The sequence below is a fragment of the Schistocerca gregaria genome, unplaced genomic scaffold (genome assembly GCF_023897955.1).
Source record: "Schistocerca gregaria isolate iqSchGreg1 unplaced genomic scaffold, iqSchGreg1.2 ptg000909l, whole genome shotgun sequence".
Classification (NCBI taxonomy): domain Eukaryota; kingdom Metazoa; phylum Arthropoda; class Insecta; order Orthoptera; family Acrididae; genus Schistocerca; species Schistocerca gregaria.
This window is the reverse complement of record NW_026062269.1, coordinates 31,955-50,285: the sequence shown is the minus strand read 5'-3', so window position 1 is coordinate 50,285 and position 18,331 is coordinate 31,955. Positions and strand designations below refer to the sequence as shown.

The 18,331-nt window shown below is 46.4% G+C and overlaps 3 non-coding genes across 3 annotated transcripts; all 3 read left to right on the top strand.

The window, feature by feature from the left end:
• Positions 1–6,644: 6,644 nt before the first annotated feature.
• On the top strand, positions 6,645–6,716 carry Trnai-aau (transfer RNA isoleucine (anticodon AAU)). The gene has a single exon. It is a non-coding gene; the product is annotated as a tRNA-Ile (tRNA).
• Positions 6,717–9,700: 2,984 nt separating this feature from the next.
• On the top strand, positions 9,701–9,772 carry Trnai-aau (transfer RNA isoleucine (anticodon AAU)). Its single transcript has one exon. It is a non-coding gene; the product is annotated as a tRNA-Ile (tRNA).
• A 1,447-nt stretch (positions 9,773–11,219) lies between these two features.
• On the top strand, positions 11,220–11,291 carry Trnai-aau (transfer RNA isoleucine (anticodon AAU)). The gene has a single exon. It is a non-coding gene; the product is annotated as a tRNA-Ile (tRNA).
• The last annotated feature ends 7,040 nt before the right edge of the window (positions 11,292–18,331 follow it).

Genomic DNA, 18,331 nt, shown 5'->3' with positions numbered 1-18,331 from the left:
CTCTGCATGTTGTCATGCAATTTCTTTACCTCTCAGAAATGATTATGACATAAAAGTGAAGTACGTGACGAGTGTGACGTTAGGAAAACAGTAGGCATCATGGAGAGATTCTGTATGGGACCACCCAACACAAACGAGTACTGTGTGACGTGCTACCCGGCAGGTATTCAACGAGGTAGCCGGCTAGCTCAGTCGGTAGAGCATCAGACTCTTAATCCCAGGGTCGTGGGTTCGAGCCAGACGCTGGGCGGAACGGAATTTTCTTCCGCTGCAGGTGTAAATTACCGTTTTTCTGATTAACGAGATTTAATGGAAATAGCAACTTTAAACTTTGCCTACGTCTCTGTCAGTCGCAAGGAAGCTGTATTTGAAGGTGAAGGTGATTTTGTAGACATGTGTGAAAGACATGTTCTGAAATGCAAGTGTTGTTGTTTGGAGAGCACATCGGTTACGTGTCAGATGTGTAGCCAAGCAGTAATTTGTCGCCATAGCTGCAAATATTAGCCGGTAATATGAAGTGTTGTCAGCTAAAGTCTGATGATGCAGACGACCGTAAGGACGAAGTACCCAAGAGTACCGCTAGGCCGCGCCTCTTTAGCTCAGTGGTAGAGCACTGGTCTAATAAACCAGGGGTCGTAAGTTCCATCCTCACAGGAGAAAGATGAGTTTTGGAAATCAGTTGCGCGTCGTGGCCGTATAGCAAACAGTACCTGTGATGACGAACAATTAGCGACAGGCGTTTTTTTAAGAATCACTCTCAGATGCGATTAAGGCGAATGGCGCAGATAAAGCATTTGCCAAAGCGGTACAGCATAAGGTGGGACGAGGCAGTCTGAATTACATTTTATAGATGTATTTCTCACATATCTCAGAGCCTCTCGCGATATTCGTCGTCGTCGGCGGCGGCGGCGGCGGCGTCGCCGCCGCCGCCGCTTCTGCAGAAGTAGCAAATGGCAATCGTAGCAAATGCGGCGAGGGACGCCCTGCCTTCGATTCCGAATGCACAAAGTGTGTGGTCTTGTTTCACAGTCTATATTTGGTCGGTCTCGTCAGAGGTTGAATGTAACGAATGGGTGGGAAAGAGCAAGGGGCAGCGGCTGTGTAGAACGAAAACACAAATCCTCAGGGGTGTGAGCGTTTCGAGATGAGTCGTATACATGTAAATGTTGGTCGTTAGTGACCGTGTGGCCTAATGGATAAGGCGTCGGACTTCGGATCTGAAGATTACAGGTTCGAATGCTGTCACGCATGTGTTTTTCCAGTTCTGAAAAAGAAACATAACGTTTTAATGTAGCAATTGAGCAGTACGAAACCATCTGAATGTTGCTGTTGACCATTTTTTGCTTGGAGATGCTCTTGAGCTTGAAACACACACAACAAGACCGGTGTTAACTAGCGAAATGGTCGGCAGAGTGCCGACACAGCGAGTTTTGACTATCACTTGCACATCTAAAACAACGTCGGAAAGTAACTCGTTCGGCTTTTGAGTCACATAAAGTATGTGCGTTAATTTTGACGCCACTAGCTGTGCATGTTGTCATGCAATTTCTTTACCTCTCAGAAATGATTATGACATAAAAGTGAAGTACGTGACGAGTGTGACGTTAGGAAAACATTAGGCATCATGGAGAGATTCTGTATGGGACCACCCAACCCAAACGAGTACTGTGTGACGTGCTACCCGGCAGGTATTCACAGAGGTAGCCGGCTAGCTCAGTCGGTAGAGCGTCAGACTCTTAATCCCAGGGTCGTTGGTTCGAGCCAGACGCTGGGCGGAACGGAATTTTGTTCCGCTGCAAGTGTAAATTACCGTTTTTCTGATTAACGAGATTTAATGGAAATAGCAACTTTAAACTTTGCCTACGTCTCTGTCAGTCGCAAGGAAACTGTATTTGAAGGTGAAGGTGATTTTGTAGACATGTGTGAAAGACATGTTCTGAAATGCAAGTGTTGTTGTTTGGAGAGCACATCGGTTACGTGTCAGATGTGTAGTCAAGCAGTAATTTGTCGCCATAGCTGCAAATATTAGCCGGTAATATGAAGTGTTGTCAGCTAAAGTCTGATGATGCAGACGACCGTAAGGACGAAGTACCCAAGAGTACCGCTAGGCCGCGCCTCTTTAGCTCAGTGGTAGAGCACTGGTCTAATAAACCAGGTGTCGTAAGTTCCATCCTCACAGGTGAAAGATGAATTTTGGAAATCAGTTGCGCGTCGTGGCCGTATAGCAAACAGTACCTGTGATGACGAACAATTAGCGACAGGCGTTTTTTTAAGAATTACTTTCAGATGCGATTAAGGCGAATGGCGCAGATAAAGCATTTGCCAAAGCGGTACAGCATAAGGTGGGACGAGGCAGTCTGAATTACATTTTATAGATGTATTTCTCACATATCTCAGAGCCTCTCGCGATATTCGTCGTCGTCGTCGTCGTCGCCGCCGCCGCCGCCGCTTCTGCAGAAGTAGCAAATGGCAATCGTAGCAAATGCGGCGAGGGACGCCCTGCCTTCGATTCCGAATGCACAAAGTGTGTGGTCTTGTTTCACAGTCTATATTTGGTCGGTCTCGTCAGAGGTTGAATGTAACGAATGGGTGGGAAAGAGCAAGGGGCAGCGGCTGTGTAGAACGAAAACACAAATCCTCAGGGGTGTGAGCGTTTCGAGATGAGTCGTATACATGTAAATGTTGGTCGTTAGTGACCGTGTGGCCTAATGGAAAAGGCGTCGGACTTCGGATCTGAAGATTACAGGTTCGAATGCTGTCACGCATGTGTTTTTCCAGTTCTGAAAAAGAAACATAACGTTTTAATGTAGCAATTGAGCAGTACGAAACCGTCTGAATGTTGCTGTTGACCATTTTTTGCTTGGAGATGCTCTTGAGCTTGAAACACACACAACAAGACCGGTGTTAACTAGCGAAATGGTCGGCAGAGTGCCGACACAGCGAGTTTTGACTATCACTTGCACATCTAAAACAACGTCGGAAAGTAACTCGTTCGGCTTTTGAGTCACATAAAGTATGTGCGTTAATTTTGACGCCACTAGCTGTGCATGTTGTCATGCAATTTCTTTACCTCTCAGAAATGATTATGACATAAAAGTGAAGTACGTGACGAGTGTGACGTTAGGAAAACATTAGGCATCATGGAGAGATTCTGTATGGGACCACCCAACACAAACGAGTACTGTGTGACGTGCTACCCGGCAGGTATTCACCGAGGTAGCCGGCTAGCTCAGTCGGTAGAGCGTATCCCAGGGTCGTGGGTTCGAGCCAGACGCTGGGCGGAACGGAATTTTCTTCCGCTGCAGGTGTAAATTACCGTTTTTCTGATTAACGAGATTTAATGGAAATAGCAACTTTAAACTTTGCCTACGTCTCTGTCAGTCGCAAGGAATCTGTATTTGAAGGTGAAGGTGATTTTGTAGACATGTGTGAAAGACATGTTCTGAAATGCAAGTGTTGTTGTTTGGAGAGCACATCGGTTACGTGTCAGATGTGTAGCCAAGCAGTAATTTGTCGCCATAGCTGCAAATATTAGCCGGTAATATGAAGTGTTGTCAGCTAAAGTCTGATGATGCAGACGACCGTAAGGACGAAGTACCCAAGAGTACCGCTAGGCCGCGCCTCTTTAGCTCAGTGGTAGAGCACTGGTCTAATAAACCAGGTGTCGTAAGTTCCATCCTCACAGGAGAAAGATGAATTTTGGAAATCAGTTGCGCGTCGTGGCCGTATAGCAAACAGTACCTGTGATGACGAACAATTAGCGACAGGCGTTTTTTTAAGAATTACTTTCAGATGCGATTAAGGCGAATGGCGCAGATAAAGCATTTGCCAAAGCGGTACAGCATAAGGTGGGACGAGGCAGTCTGAATTACATTTTATAGATGTATTTCTCACATATCTCAGAGCCTCTCGCGATATTCGTCGTCGTCGTCGTCGTCGCCGCCGCCGCCGCCGCTTCTGCAGAAGTAGCAAATGGCAATCGTAGCAAATGCGGCGAGGGACGCCCTGCCTTCGATTCCGAATGCACAAAGTGTGTGGTCTTGTTTCACAGTCTATATTTGGTCGGTCTCGTCAGAGGTTGAATGTAACGAATGGGTGGGAAAGAGCAAGGGGCAGCGGCTGTGTAGAACGAAAACACAAATCCTCAGGGGTGTGAGCGTTTCGAGATGAGTCGTATACATGTAAATGTTGGTCGTCAGTGACCGTGTGGCCTAATGGATAAGGCGTCGGACTTCGGATCTGAAGATTACAGGTTCGAATGCTGTCACGCTTGTGTTTTTCCAGTTCTGAAAAAGAAACATAACTTTTTAATGTAGCAATTGAGCAGTACGAAACCGTCTGAATGTTGCTGTTGACCATTTTTTGCTTGGAGATGCTCTTGAGCTTGAAACACACACAACAAGACCGGTGTTAACTAGCGAAATGGTCGGCAGAGTGCCGACACAGCGAGTTTTGACTATCACTTGCACATCTAAAACAACGTCGGAAAGTAACTCGTTCGGCTTTTGAGTCACATAAAGTATGTGCGTTAATTTTGACGCCACTAGCTCTGCATGTTGTCATGCAATTTCTTTACCTCTCAGAAATGATTATGACATAAAAGTGAAGTACGTGACGAGTGTGACGTTAGGAAAACATTAGGCATCATGGAGAGATTCTGTATGGGACCACCCAACCCAAACGAGTACTGTGTGACGTGCTACCCGGCAGGTATTCACCGAGGTAGCCGGCTAGCTCAGGCGGTAGAGCGTCAGACTCTTAATCCCAGCGTCGTGGGTTCGAGCCAGACGCTGGGCGGAACGGAATTTTGTTCCGCTGCAAGTGTAAATTACCGTTTTTCTGATTAACGAGATTTAATGGAAATAACAACTTTAAACTTTGCCTACGTCTCTGTCAGTCGCAAGGAAGCTGTATTTGAAGGTGAAGGTGATTTTGTAGACATGTGTGAAAGACATGTTCTGAAATGCAAGTGTTGTTGTTTGGAGAGCACATCGGTTACGTGTCAGATGTGTAGTCAAGCAGTAATTTGTCGCCATAGCTGCAAATATTAGCCGGTAATATGAAGTGTTGTCAGCTAAAGTCTGATGATGCAGACGACCGTAAGGACGAAGTACCCAAGGGTACCGCTAGGCCGCGCCTCTTTAGCTCAGTGGTAGAGCACTGGTCTAATAAACCAGGGGTCGTAAGTTCCATCCTCACAGGTGAAAGATGAATTCTGGAAATCAGTTGCGCGTCGTGGCCGTATAGCAAACAGTACCTGTGATGACGAACAATTAGCGACAGGCGTTTTTTTAAGAATCACTCTCAGATGCTATTAAGGCGAATGGCGCAGATAAAGCATTTGCCAAAGCGGTACAGCATAAGGTGGGACGAGGCAGTCTGAATTACATTTTATAGATGTATTTCTCACATATCTCAGAGCCTCTCGCGATATTCGTCGTCGTCGTCGTCGTCGTCGTCGTCGCCGCCGCCGCTTCTGCAGAAGTAGCAAATGGCAATCGTAGCAAATGCGGCGAGGGACGCCCTGCCTTCGATTCCGAATGCACAAAGTGTGTGGTCTTGTTTCACAGTCTATATTTGGTCGGTCTCGTCAGAGGTTGAATGTAACGAATGGGTGGGAAAGAGCAAGGGGCAGCGGCTGTGTAGAACGAAAACACAAATCCTCAGGGGTGTGAGCGTTTCGAGATGAGTCGTATACATGTAAATGTTGGTCGTTAGTGACCGTGTGGCCTAATGGATAAGGCGTCGGACTTCGGATCTGAAGATTACAGGTTCGAATGCTGTCACGCATGTGTTTTTCCAGTTCTGAAAAAGAAACATAACGTTTTAATGTAGCAATTGAGCAGTACGAAACCGTCTGAATGTTGCTGTTGACCATTTTTTGCTTGGAGATGCTCTTGAGCTTGAAACACACACAACAAGACCGGTGTTAACTAGCGAAATGGTCGGCAGAGTGCCGACACAGCGAGTTTTGACTATCACTTGCACATCTAAAACAACGTCGGAAAGTAACTCGTTCGGCTTTTGAGTCACATAAAGTATGTGCGTTAATTTTGACGCGACTAGCTGTGCATGTTGTCATGCAATTTCTTTACCTCTCAGAAATGATTATGACATAAAAGTGAAGTACGTGACGAGTGTGACGTTAGGAAAACATTAGGCATCATGGAGAGATTCTGTATGGGACCACCCAACACAAACTAGTACTGTGTGACGTGCTACCCGGCAGGTATTCACCGAGGTAGCCGGCTAGCTCAGTCGGTAGAGCGTATCCCAGGGTCGTGGGTTCGAGCCAGACGCTGGGCGGAACGGAATTTTGTTCCGCTGCAGGTGTAAATTACCGTTTTTCTGATTAACGAGATTTAATGGAAATAGCAACTTTAAACTTTGCCTACGTCTCTGTCAGTCGCAAGGAAGCTGTATTTGAAGGTGAAGGTGATTTTGTAGACATGTGTGAAAGACATGTTCTGAAATGCAAGTGTTGTTGTTTGGAGAGCACATCGGTTACGTGTCAGATGTGTAGTCAAGCAGTAATTTGTCGCCATAGCTGCAAATATTAGCCGGTAATATGAAGTGTTGTCAGCTAAAGTCTGATGATGCAGACGACCGTAAGGACGAAGTACCCAAGAGTACCGCTAGGCCGCGCCTCTTTAGCTCAGTGGTAGAGCACTGGTCTAATAAACCAGCGGTCGTAAGTTCAATCCTCACAGGAGAAAGATGAATTTTGGAAATCAGTTGCGCGTCGTGGCCGTATAGCAAACAGTACCTGTGATGACGAACAATTAGCGACAGGCGTTTTTTTAAGAATCACTCTCAGATGCGATTAAGGCGAATGGCGCAGATAAAGCATTTGCCAAAGCGGTACAGCATAAGGTGGGACGAGGCAGTCTGAATTACATTTTATAGATGTATTTCTCACATATCTCAGAGCCTCTCGCGATATTCGTCGTCGTCGTCGTCGTCGTCGTCGTCGTCGTCGTCGTCGTCGTCGTCGTCGTCGTCGCCGCCGCCGCCGCTTCTGCAGAAGTAGCAAATGGCAATCGTAGCAAATGCGGCGAGTGACGCCCTGCCTTCGATTCCGAATGCACAAAGTGTGGTCTTGTTTCACAGTCTATATTTGGTCGGTCTCGTCAGAGGTTGAATGTAACGAATGGGTGGGAAAGAGCAAGGGGCAGCGGCTGTGTAGAACGAAAACACAAATCCTCAGGGGTGTGAGCGTTTCGAGATGAGTCGTATACATGTAAATGTTGGTCGTCAGTGACCGTGTGGCCTAATGGATAAGGCGTCGGACTTCGGATCTGAAGATTACAGGTTCGAATGCTGTCACGCTTGTGTTTTTCCAGTTCTGAAAAAGAAACATAACGTTTTAATGTAGCAATTGAGCAGTACGAAACCGTCTGAATGTTGCTGTTGACCATTTTTTGCTTGGAGATGCTCTTGAGCTTGAAACACACACAACAAGACCGGTGTTAACTAGCGAAATGGTCGGCAGAGTGCCGACACAGCGAGTTTTGACTATCACTTGCACATCTAAAACAACGTCGGAAAGTAACTCGTTCGGCTTTTGAGTCACATAAAGTATGTGCGTTAATTTTGACGCCACTAGCTGTGCATGTTGTCATGCAATTTCTTTACCTCTCAGAAATGATTATGACATAAAAGTGAAGTACGTGACGAGTGTGACGTTAGGAAAACATTAGGCATCATGGAGAGATTCTGTATGGGACCACCCAACACAAACGAGTACTGTGTGACGTGCTACCCGGCAGGTATTCACCGAGGTAGCCGGCCAGCTCAGTCGGTAGAGCGTCGGACTCTTAATCCCAGGGTCGTGGGTTCGAGCCAGACGCTGGGCGGAACGGAATTTTCTTCCGCTGCAGGTGTAAATTACCGTTTTTCTGATTAACGAGATTTAATGGAAATAGCAACTTTAAACTTTGCCTACGTCTCTGTCAGTCGCAAGGAATCTGTATTTGAAGGTGAAGGTGATTTTGTAGACATGTGTGAAAGACATGTTCTGAAATGCAAGTGTTGTTGTTTGGAGAGCACATCGGTTACGTGTCAGATGTGTAGCCAAGCAGTAATTTGTCGCCATAGCTGCAAATATTAGCCGGTAATATGAAGTGTTGTCAGCTAAAGTCTGATGATGCAGACGACCGTAAGGACGAAGTACCCAAGAGTACCGCTAGGCCGCGCCTCTTTAGCTCAGTGGTAGAGCACTGGTCTAATAAACCAGGTGTCGTAAGTTCCATCCTCACAGGAGAAAGATGAATTTTGGAAATCAGTTGCGCGTCGTGGCCGTATAGCAAACAGTACCTGTGATGACGAACAATTAGCGACAGGCGTTTTTTTAAGAATTACTTTCAGATGCGATTAAGGCGAATGGCGCAGATAAAGCATTTGCCAAAGCGGTACAGCATAAGGTGGGACGAGGCAGTCTGAATTACATTTTATAGATGTATTTCTCACATATCTCAGAGCCTCTCGCGATATTCGTCGTCGTCGTCGTCGTCGTCGCCGCCGCCGCCGCTTCTGCAGAAGTAGCAAATGGCAATCGTAGCAAATGCGGCGAGGGTCGCCCTGCCTTCGATTCCGAATGCACAAAGTGTGTGGTCTTGTTTCTCAGTCTATATTTGGTCGGTCTCGTCAGAGGTTGAATGTAACGAATGGGTGGGAAAGAGCAAGGGGCAGCGGCTGTGTAGAACGAAAACACATATCCGCAGGGGTGTGAGCGTTTCGAGATGAGTCGTATACATGTAAATGTTGGTCGTCAGTGACCGTGTGGCCTAATGGATAAGGCGTCGGACTTCGGATCTGAAGATTACAGGTTCGAATGCTGTCACGCTTGTGTTTTTCCAGTTCTGAAAAAGAAACTTAACGTTTTAATGTAGCAATTGAGCAGTACGAAACCGTCTGAATGTTGCTGTTGACCATTTTTTGCTTGGAGATGCTCTTGAGCTTGAAACACACACAACAAGACCGGTGTTAACTAGCGAAATGGTCGGCAGAGTGCCGACACAGCGAGTTTTGACTATCACTTGCACATCTAAAACAACGTCGGAAAGTAACTCGTTCGGCTTTTGAGTCACATAAAGTATGTGCGTTAATTTTGACGCGACTAGCTGTGCATGTTGTCATGCAATTTCTTTACCTCTCAGAAATGATTATGACATAAAAGTGAAGTACGTGACGAGTGTGACGTTAGGAAAACATTAGGCATCATGGAGAGATTCTGTATGGGACCACCCAACACAAACTAGTACTGTGTGACGTGCTACCCGGCAGGTATTCACCGAGGTAGCCGGCTAGCTCAGTCGGTAGAGCGTATCCCAGGGTCGTGGGTTCGAGCCAGACGCTGGGCGGAACGGAATTTTGTTCCGCTGCAGGTGTAAATTACCGTTTTTCTGATTAACGAGATTTAATGGAAATAGCAACTTTAAACTTTGCCTACGTCTCTGTCAGTCGCAAGGAAGCTGTATTTGAAGGTGAAGGTGATTTTGTAGACATGTGTGAAAGACATGTTCTGAAATGCAAGTGTTGTTGTTTGGAGAGCACATCGGTTACGTGTCAGATGTGTAGTCAAGCAGTAATTTGTCGCCATAGCTGCAAATATTAGCCGGTAATATGAAGTGTTGTCAGCTAAAGTCTGATGATGCAGACGACCGTAAGGACGAAGTACCCAAGAGTACCGCTAGGCCGCGCCTCTTTAGCTCAGTGGTAGAGCACTGGTCTAATAAACCAGCGGTCGTAAGTTCAATCCTCACAGGAGAAAGATGAATTTTGGAAATCAGTTGCGCGTCGTGGCCGTATAGCAAACAGTACCTGTGATGACGAACAATTAGCGACAGGCGTTTTTTTAAGAATCACTCTCAGATGCGATTAAGGCGAATGGCGCAGATAAAGCATTTGCCAAAGCGGTACAGCATAAGGTGGGACGAGGCAGTCTGAATTACATTTTATAGATGTATTTCTCACATATCTCAGAGCCTCTCGCGATATTCGTCGTCGTCGTCGTCGTCGTCGTCGTCGTCGTCGCCGCCGCCGCCGCCGCTTCTGCAGAAGTAGCAAATGGCAATCGTAGCAAATGCGGCGAGTGACGCCCTGCCTTCGATTCCGAATGCACAAAGTGTGGTCTTGTTTCACAGTCTATATTTGGTCGGTCTCGTCAGAGGTTGAATGTAACGAATGGGTGGGAAAGAGCAAGGGGCAGCGGCTGTGTAGAACGAAAACACAAATCCTCAGGGGAGTGAGCGTTTCGAGATGAGTCGTATACATGTAAATGTTGGTCGTCAGTGACCGTGTGGCCTAATGGATAAGGCGTCGGACTTCGGATCTGAAGATTACAGGTTCGAATGCTGTCACGCTTGTGTTTTTCCAGTTCTGAAAAAGAAACATAACGTTTTAATGTAGCAATTGAGCAGTACGAAACCGTCTGAATGTTGCTGTTGACCATTTTTTGCTTGGAGATGCTCTTGAGCTTGAAACACACACAACAAGACCGGTGTTAACTAGCGAAATGGTCGGCAGAGTGCCGACACAGCGAGTTTTGACTATCACTTGCACATCTAAAACAACGTCGGAAAGTAACTCGTTCGGCTTTTGAGTCACATAAAGTATGTGCGTTAATTTTGACGCGACTAGCTGTGCATGTTGTCATGCAATTTCTTTACCTCTCAGAAATGATTATGACATAAAAGTGAAGTACGTGACGAGTGTGACGTTAGGAAAACATTAGGCATCATGGAGAGATTCTGTATGGGACCACCCAACACAAACGAGTACTGTGTGACGTGCTACCCGGCAGGTATTCACCGAGGTAGCCGGCTAGCTCAGTCGGTAGAGCGTATCCCAGGGTCGTGGGTTCGAGCCAGACGCTGGGCGGAACGGAATTTTGTTCCGCTGCAGGTGTAAATTACCGTTTTTCTGATTAACGAGATTTAATGGAAATAGCAACTTTAAACTTTGCCTACGTCTCTGTCAGTCGCAAGGAAGCTGTATTTGAAGGTGAAGGTGATTTTGTAGACATGTGTGAAAGACATGTTCTGAAATGCAAGTGTTGTTGTTTGGAGAGCACATCGGTTACGTGTCAGATGTGTAGTCAAGCAGTAATTTGTCGCCATAGCTGCAAATATTAGCCGGTAATATGAAGTGTTGTCAGCTAAAGTCTGATGATGCAGACGACCGTAAGGACGAAGTACCCAAGAGTACCGCTAGGCCGCGCCTCTTTAGCTCAGTGGTAGAGCACTGGTCTAATAAACCAGCGGTCGTAAGTTCAATCCTCACAGGAGAAAGATGAATTTTGGAAATCAGTTGCGCGTCGTGGCCGTATAGCAAACAGTACCTGTGATGACGAACAATTAGCGACAGGCGTCTTTTTAAGAATCACTCTCAGATGCGATTAAGGCGAATGGCGCAGATAAAGCATTTGCCAAAGCGGTACAGCATAAGGTGGGACGAGGCAGTCTGAATTACATTTTATAGATGTATTTCTCACATATCTCAGAGCCTCTCGCGATATTCGTCGTCGTCGTCGTCGTCGTCGTCGTCGTCGTCGTCGCCGCCGCCGCCGCTTCTGCAGAAGTAGCAAATGGCAATCGTAGCAAATGCGGCGAGTGACGCCCTGCCTTCGATTCCGAATGCACAAAGTGTGGTCTTGTTTCACAGTCTATATTTGGTCGGTCTCGTCAGAGGTTGAATGTAACGAATGGGTGGGAAAGAGCAAGGGGCAGCGGCTGTGTAGAACGAAAACACAAATCCTCAGGGGTGTGAGCGTTTCGAGATGAGTCGTATACATGTAAATGTTGGTCGTCAGTGACCGTGTGGCCTAATGGATAAGGCGTCGGACTTCGGATCTGAAGATTACAGGTTCGAATGCTGTCACGCTTGTGTTTTTCCAGTTCTGAAAAAGAAACATAACGTTTTAATGTAGCAATTGAGCAGTACGAAACCGTCTGAATGTTGCTGTTGACCATTTTTTGCTTGGAGATGCTCTTGAGCTTGAAACACACACAACAAGACCGGTGTTAACTAGCGAAATGGTCGGCAGAGTGCCGACACAGCGAGTTTTGACTATCACTTGCACATCTAAAACAACGTCGGAAAGTAACTCGTTCGGCTTTTGAGTCACATAAAGTATGTGCGTTAATTTTGACGCCACTAGCTGTGCATGTTGTCATGCAATTTCTTTACCTCTCAGAAATGATTATGACATAAAAGTGAAGTACGTGACGAGTGTGACGTTAGGAAAACATTAGGCATCATGGAGAGATTCTGTATGGGACCACCCAACACAAACGAGTACTGTGTGACGTGCTACCCGGCAGGTATTCACCGAGGTAGCCGGCCAGCTCAGTCGGTAGAGCGTCGGACTCTTAATCCCAGGGTCGTGGGTTCGAGCCAGACGCTGGGCGGAACGGAATTTTCTTCCGCTGCAGGTGTAAATTACCGTTTTTCTGATTAACGAGATTTAATGGAAATAGCAACTTTAAACTTTGCCTACGTCTCTGTCAGTCGCAAGGAATCTGTATTTGAAGGTGAAGGTGATTTTGTAGACATGTGTGAAAGACATGTTCTGAAATGCAAGTGTTGTTGTTTGGAGAGCACATCGGTTACGTGTCAGATGTGTAGCCAAGCAGTAATTTGTCGCCATAGCTGCAAATATTAGCCGGTAATATGAAGTGTTGTCAGCTAAAGTCTGATGATGCAGACGACCGTAAGGACGAAGTACCCAAGAGTACCGCTAGGCCGCGCCTCTTTAGCTCAGTGGTAGAGCACTGGTCTAATAAACCAGGTGTCGTAAGTTCCATCCTCACAGGAGAAAGATGAATTTTGGAAATCAGTTGCGCGTCGTGGCCGTATAGCAAACAGTACCTGTGATGACGAACAATTAGCGACAGGCGTTTTTTTAAGAATTACTTTCAGATGCGATTAAGGCGAATGGCGCAGATAAAGCATTTGCCAAAGCGGTACAGCATAAGGTGGGACGAGGCAGTCTGAATTACATTTTATAGATGTATTTCTCACATATCTCAGAGCCTCTCGCGATATTCGTCGTCGTCGTCGTCGTCGTCGCCGCCGCCGCCGCTTCTGCAGAAGTAGCAAATGGCAATCGTAGCAAATGCGGCGAGGGTCGCCCTGCCTTCGATTCCGAATGCACAAAGTGTGTGGTCTTGTTTCTCAGTCTATATTTGGTCGGTCTCGTCAGAGGTTGAATGTAACGAATGGGTGGGAAAGAGCAAGGGGCAGCGGCTGTGTAGAACGAAAACACATATCCGCAGGGGTGTGAGCGTTTCGAGATGAGTCGTATACATGTAAATGTTGGTCGTCAGTGACCGTGTGGCCTAATGGATAAGGCGTCGGACTTCGGATCTGAAGATTACAGGTTCGAATGCTGTCACGCTTGTGTTTTTCCAGTTCTGAAAAAGAAACTTAACGTTTTAATGTAGCAATTGAGCAGTACGAAACCGTCTGAATGTTGCTGTTGACCATTTTTTGCTTGGAGATGCTCTTGAGCTTGAAACACACACAACAAGACCGGTGTTAACTAGCGAAATGGTCGGCAGAGTGCCGACACAGCGAGTTTTGACTATCACTTGCACATCTAAAACAACGTCGGAAAGTAACTCGTTCGGCTTTTGAGTCACATAAAGTATGTGCGTTAATTTTGACGCGACTAGCTGTGCATGTTGTCATGCAATTTCTTTACCTCTCAGAAATGATTATGACATAAAAGTGAAGTACGTGACGAGTGTGACGTTAGGAAAACATTAGGCATCATGGAGAGATTCTGTATGGGACCACCCAACACAAACGAGTACTGTGTGACGTGCTACCCGGCAGGTATTCACCGAGGTAGCCGGCTAGCTCAGTCGGTAGAGCGTATCCCAGGGTCGTGGGTTCGAGCCAGACGCTGGGCGGAACGGAATTTTGTTCCGCTGCAGGTGTAAATTACCGTTTTTCTGATTAACGAGATTTAATGGAAATAGCAACTTTAAACTTTGCCTACGTCTCTGTCAGTCGCAAGGAAGCTGTATTTGAAGGTGAAGGTGATTTTGTAGACATGTGTGAAAGACATGTTCTGAAATGCAAGTGTTGTTGTTTGGAGAGCACATCGGTTACGTGTCAGATGTGTAGTCAAGCAGTAATTTGTCGCCATAGCTGCAAATATTAGCCGGTAATATGAAGTGTTGTCAGCTAAAGTCTGATGATGCAGACGACCGTAAGGACGAAGTACCCAAGAGTACCGCTAGGCCGCGCCTCTTTAGCTCAGTGGTAGAGCACTGGTCTAATAAACCAGCGGTCGTAAGTTCCATCCTCACAGGAGAAAGATGAATTTTGGAAATCAGTTGCGCGTCGTGGCCGTATAGCAAACAGTACCTGTGATGACGAACAATTAGCGACAGGCGTTTTTTTAAGAATCACTCTCAGATGCGATTAAGGCGAATGGCGCAGATAAAGCATTTGCCAAAGCGGTACAGCATAAGGTGGGACGAGGCAGTCTGAATTACATTTTATAGATGTATTTCTCACATATCTCAGAGCCTCTCGCGATATTCGTCGTCGTCGTCGTCGTCGTCGCCGCCGCCGCCGCTTCTGCAGAAGTAGCAAATGGCAATCGTAGCAAATGCGGCGAGGCTCGCCCTGCCTTCGATTCCGAATGCACAAAGTGTGTGGTCTTGTTTCTCAGTCTATATTTGGTCGGTCTCGTCAGAGGTTGAATGTAACGAATGGGTGGGAAAGAGCAAGGGGCAGCGGCTGTGTAGAACGAAAACACAAATCCTCAGGGGTGTGAGCGTTTCGAGATGAGTCGTATACATGTAAATGTTGGTCGTCAGTGACCGTGTGGCCTAATGGATAAGGCGTCGGACTTCGGATCTGAAGATTACAGGTTCGAATGCTGTCACGCTTGTGTTTTTCCAGTTCTGAAAAAGAAACTTAACGTTTTAATGTAGCAATTGAGCAGTACGAAACCGTCTGAATGTTGCTGTTGACCATTTTTTGCTTGGAGATGCTCTTGAGCTTGAAACACACACAACAAGACCGGTGTTAACTAGCGAAATGGTCGGCAGAGTGCCGACACAGCGAGTTTTGACTATCACTTGCACATCTAAAACAACGTCGGAAAGTAACTCGTTCGGCTTTTGAGTCACATAAAGTATGTGCGTTAATTTTGACGCCACTAGCTCTGCATGTTGTCATGCAATTTCTTTACCTCTCAGAAATGATTATGACATAAAAGTGAAGTACGTGACGAGTGTGACGTTAGGAAAACATTAGGCATCATGGAGAGATTCTGTATGGGACCACCCAACACAAACGAGTACTGTGTGACGTGCTACCCGGCAGGTATTCACCGAGGTAGCCGGCTAGCTCAGTCGGTAGAGCGTCGGACTCTTAATCCCAGGTTCGTGGGTTCGAGCCAGACGCTGGGCGGAACCGAATTTTCTTCCGCTGCAGGTGTAAATTACCGTTTTTCTGATTAACGAGATTTAATGGAAATAGCAACTTTAAACTTTGCCTACGTCTCTGTCAGTCGCAAGGAATCTGTATTTGAAGGTGAAGGTGATTTTGTAGACATGTGTGAAAGACATGTTCTGAAATGCAAGTGTTGTTGTTTGGAGAGCACATCGGTTACGTGTCAGATGTGTAGCCAAGCAGTAATTTGTCGCCATAGCTGCAAATATTAGCCGGTAATATGAAGTGTTGTCAGCTAAAGTCTGATGATGCAGACGACCGTAAGGACGAAGTACCCAAGAGTACCGCTAGGCCGCGCCTCTTTAGCTCAGTGGTAGAGCACTGGTCTAATAAACCAGGTGTCGCAAGTTCCATCCTCACAGGAGAAAGATGAATTTCGGAAATCAGTTGAGCGTCGTGGCCGTATAGCAAACAGTACCTGTGATGACGAACAATTAGCGACAGGCGTTTTTTTAAGAATTACTTTCAGATGCGATTAAGGCGAATGGCGCAGATAAAGCATTTGCCAAAGCGGTACAGCATAAGGTGGGACGAGGCAGTCTGAATTACATTTTATAGATGTATTTCTCACATATCTCAGAGCCTCTCGCGATATTCGTCGTCGTCGTCGTCGTCGTCGCCGCCGCCGCCGCTTCTGCAGAAGTAGCAAATGGCAATCGTAGCAAATGCGGCGAGGGTCGCCCTGCCTTCGATTCCGAATGCACAAAGTGTGTGGTCTTGTTTCTCAGTCTATATTTGGTCGGTCTCGTCAGAGGTTGAATGTAACGAATGGGTGGGAAAGAGCAAGGGGCAGCGGCTGTGTAGAACGAAAACACAAATCCTCAGGGGTGTGAGCGTTTCGAGATGAGTCGTATACATGTAAATGTTGGTCGTCAGTGACCGTGTGGCCTAATGGATAAGGCGTCGGACTTCGGATCTGAAGATTACAGGTTCGAATGCTGTCACGCTTGTGTTTTTCCAGTTCTGAAAAAGAAACATAACGTTTTAATGTAGCAATTGAGCAGTACGAAACCGTCTGAATGTTGCTGTTGACCATTTTTTGCTTGGAGATGCTCTTGAGCTTGAAACACACACAACAAGACCGGTGTTAACTAGCGAAATGGTCGGCAGAGTGCCGACACAGCGAGTTTTGACTATCACTTGCACATCTAAAACAACGTCGGAAAGTAACTCGTTCGGCTTTTGAGTCACATAAAGTATGTGCGTTAATTTTGACGCCACTAGCTCTGCATGTTGTCATGCAATTTCTTTACCTCTCAGAAATGATTATGACATAAAAGTGAAGTACGTGACGAGTGTGACGTTAGGAAAACATTAGGCGTCATGGAGAGATTCTGTATGGGACCACCCAACACAAACGAGTACTGTGTGACGTGCTACCCCTCAGGTATTCACCGAGGTAGCCAGCTAGCTCAGTCGGTAGAGCGTCGGACTCTTAATCCCAGGGTCGTGGGTTCGAGCCAGACGCTGGGCGGAACGGAATTTTGTTCCGCTGCAGGTGTAAATTACCGTTTTTCTGATTAACGAGATTTAATGGAAATAGCAACTTTAAACTTTGCCTACGTCTCTGTCAGTCGCAAGGAATCTGTATTTGAAGGTGAAGGTGATTTTGTAGACATGTGTGAAAGACATGTTCTGAAATGCAAGTGTTGTTGTTTGGAGAGCACATCGGTTACGTGTCAGATGTGTAGCCAAGCAGTAATTTGTCGCCATAGCTGCAAATATTAGCCGGTAATATGAAGTGTTGTCAGCTAAAGTCTGATGATGCAGACGACCGTAAGGACGAAGTACCCAAGAGTACGGCTAGGCCGCGCCTCTTTAGCTCAGTGGTAGAGCACTGGTCTAATAAACCAGGTGTCGTAAGTTCCATCCTCACAGGAGAAAGATGAATTTTGGAAATCAGTTGCGCGTCGTGGCCGTATAGCAAACAGTACCTGTGATGACGAACAATTAGCGACAGGCGTTTTTTTAAGAATTACTTTCAGATGCGATTAAGGCGAATGGCGCAGATAAAGCATTTGCCAAAGCGGTACAGCATAAGGTGGGACGAGGCAGTCTGAATTACATTTTATAGATGTATTTCTCACATATCTCAGAGCCTCTCGCGATATTCGTCGTCGTCGTCGTCGTCGTCGTCGTCGCCGCCGCCGCCGCTTCTGCAGAAGTAGCAAATGGCAATCGTAGCAAATGCGGCGAGGGACGCCCTGCCTTCGATTCCGAATGCACAAAGTGTGTGGTCTTGTTTCACAGTCTATATTTGGTCGGTCTCGTCAGAGGTTGAATGTAACGAATGGGTGGGAAAGAGCAAGGGACAGCGGCTGTGTAGAACGAAAACACAAATCCTCAGGGGTGTGAGCGTTTCGAGATGAGTCGTATACATGTAAATGTTGGTCGTTAGTGACCGTGTGGCCTTATGGATAAGGCGTCGGACTTCGGATCTGAAGATTACAGGTTCGAATGCTGTCACGCTTGTGTTTTTCCAGTTCTGAAAAAGAAACATAACGTTTTAATGTAGCAATTGAGCAGTACGAAACCGTCTGAATGTTGCTGTTGACCATTTTTTGCTTGGAGATGCTCTTGAGCTTGAAACACACACAACAAGACCGGTGTTAACTAGCGAAATGGTCGGCAGAGTGCCGACACAGCGAGTTTTGACTATCACTTGCACATCTAAAACAACGTCGGAAAGTAACTCGTTCGGCTTTTGAGTCACATAAAGTATGTGCGTTAATTTTGACGCCACTAGCTCTGCATGTTGTCATGCAATTTCTTTACCTCTCAGAAATGATTATGACATAAAAGTGAAGTACGTGACGAGTGTGACGTTAGGAAAACATTAGGCATCATGGAGAGATTC